At 43.5% G+C, this 2,701-nt stretch overlaps 1 non-coding gene across 1 annotated transcript; it reads left to right on the top strand.

The window, feature by feature from the left end:
- Positions 1 to 2,361: 2,361 nt before the first annotated feature.
- On the top strand, positions 2,362 to 2,468 carry LOC139856220 (small nucleolar RNA R71). Its single transcript, XR_011761717.1, has one exon. It is a non-coding gene; the product is annotated as a small nucleolar RNA R71 (small nucleolar RNA).
- The last annotated feature ends 233 nt before the right edge of the window (positions 2,469 to 2,701 follow it).

Genomic DNA, 2,701 nt, shown 5'->3' with positions numbered 1-2,701 from the left:
ACAGGATTCTGTCACTGGGCTAGTGCGCGGCGCGCTCACCCAAGGGTGCGCGGTGCGCACACTGGTCTGGGCAGAATCTGAGCCTTTTGATTTATACCACGCTTCACCCATTATACGCACATCATTTATACTCTAAGTATACTAAATATTAGGGTCTTACAGGTGGTGCTCTTCTCTGATAGCCATGATTCGTTCTGTTAAGCGTAGCGAAAAATCAATGTTTGACTTTCGGATGGCTTTGAGAATGTCTTCAAATTCATCGGTATCATTAATGAAGGTAATCATGTCTGCATGTGTGGATATAACCGGAATTCGATCTGAAGAAGAGTCCGGCTCCCCTTGATCTACTTCGGTTGGAGAGTGTGAGTTAGTCAGAATGTCTTCGTGATGCTCTTCTTCGTCATCATCGGTATCCGGTTCCTCTGAGGATGCGTCTGATGAACGGGTTCCTTCAGTATTCTGATTCTCCACATTGATACTTACAGGATCAATTTCTATATCCTTAACTTCAGCCTTATCGTTCTTCTTTTTGAAGCGAATGATTAAACTGTGATCTGCTGTTTCAAGCCTCATTATTTCTTTATGACGCTCAGTGCTTGGAACGGGTGTTGTCGCAGTTTCTTTTACGTCTTCCATTTCCTCTTCCTCTTCAGATTCCTCCTCTTCCTCTATTTCTTCACTGGGATCCTCTTCTTCCATTTCTGGGTCATCTACAGACTGTGATTCGACACCCATCTCGATATCGTCGGCTGATGGTAATGACTCATCATTGGAAGTGATCCGTCTGGTGGAAATAGCAAACATCTCTGCCTGTCCAGAAAGATTCGTTGGTCAGTCAATTTTGAAGGTAACGCTCTCCCCATGTGATCGTAAGATCATGGTTTGATTGTACACATCAATGACAGTCCTAGCCGTATTCATGAAAGGTCTCCCTAACACTATTGGGGTGTGTAGGTCTTCCTCAATATCCATTACTACGAAATCCGTAGGATACAAGAATTTGTCGACTTTCACCAAGACATTCTCAACTATGCCCTTAGGATATCGAATTGTATGATCGACAAGTTGGATTGTCATTTTGGTTGGTGATAAGTCTCTTAACTCTAATATCTTGTAGAGAGAGTAGGGGATTAGGTTGATACTTGCTCCTAAATCTGCTAGCGCATGAATGGTTCCAGATTGGTAGATTGAACACGGGAAAATGAATCGGCCCGTATCTCCTAGCTTAGGTGGTAGAGGGTTTCTGAGTAATGCAGAGCATTCTTCACTCAGTGGAATTTTGTTAGAGTCTGGTATCCTCTCCTTTGTAGAAAGAAGCCTTCGGATGTATCTCTTCTGGTTGGGAACTTTGGACATAGTGTCCAAGAATCTTCCATCTAGTTTGAAGGAATCAAGCTTGGATGGTTCTTCTTGTAGCCTTCCAGGATAAGGTATGCAAACTGGAGTTTCAGGGGTCAGCTTCTGAGTATATGTTGATTTGTTCTTGAGCCTAGTTGACCTTCTCCGTTGTTCTTCCTCCGGGATTACGGAATCCATTTGCTTTGCTTCTTCTATGTGGGGATTCTGGATAGTATTACTTGGCAATCTTCCCTGCGGTCGGGTTTTAAGGCGTTGTGATAACTGTCTGAGCTGCGTTTCCAAACTTTTGAGCAGAGCCAATTGATTTCTCATTAGTATCTCCGTCTGATCTTGTCTGGTTGCAGTTCTCTGATTTAACTATTGTTGTCCTTGGATGAACTGAGTTAACTGATCATCAGCTCCGAGAGTGGGGTTAGCTGCTTTGTAATCTGGGTGGTAGGGGAATTTTCCTCAACTGGGGGACCAGTGAGTAGAAGTGGTTGATCGTAGGTCAATTGAGATTGTTGGGCTGGATAAGGTGGATAGCGATAGCGAAAAGGTTGATTGCTTCGCTGAAATTGATTAACCCTTGGTGGTTGATTGAATCCGGGATTTGGTGGACGAGCTGGGTATTGAACGTAACAGACTGAACCGTCAGGGTTTTTGTACTCAACTTGATAGTCTTCGGTAGGTTGAGGGTTGGTACAATTAACACAAGCCTGAGCTTGGTTAACCTGCTACGGTTGCGTCTTCAATTCTCCGAGTTGCTTGGCAAGAGATTCCATCTTATCTGTGAGGGATTTGATGGCCTCTGTTTGATTGTTAAGTGCAGAGAGTGGGGCAGATGATGAAGTTGTTTCACCACTGTTCCAGTCATGATGATGAATCGTCATGTTCTCGAGCAATTCCCATGCTTCATATGCGGTTTGGTTCATCAGATTCCCTTGAGCTACTGCATCGATCGTCGTCCTATGATTTACCATAAGACCATTGTAGAAGGTACAGATTTGGGCTGACCGTTCTAACTGGTGATTAGGGCACTTCTTCAGCAGGGTTTTGAAACGCTCCCATGCAGTGTAAAGAGATTCATCATAACTTTGTTTGAAGTTAATGATGTCATTCTTCAGTTTGGTTTGTTTAGAAGGAGGGAAATATTTGGTTAGGAATTTAGTCGCCATCTCCGTCCATGACGTGATGGAATCTTTTTCCAGTCCTTCAAACCAAGTTTGAGCATGATGAGTGAGAGAATAGGGGAACAGGTATAGCCGGACTATATCTTGTCCTATCCCTGGCTGTTTGTAGGAGTTCGAAAGAGATATGAATTTATCAAGGTGAGAATTAGGATCGTCATTCGGTAATCCAT

The sequence above is a fragment of the Rutidosis leptorrhynchoides genome, chromosome 6, assembly GCF_046630445.1.
Source record: "Rutidosis leptorrhynchoides isolate AG116_Rl617_1_P2 chromosome 6, CSIRO_AGI_Rlap_v1, whole genome shotgun sequence".
In the NCBI taxonomy this organism is placed as follows: Eukaryota; Viridiplantae; Streptophyta; class Magnoliopsida; order Asterales; family Asteraceae; genus Rutidosis; species Rutidosis leptorrhynchoides.
Note: the sequence above shows the minus strand (reverse complement) of the source record. Positions and strands in the feature narration are given on the sequence as shown.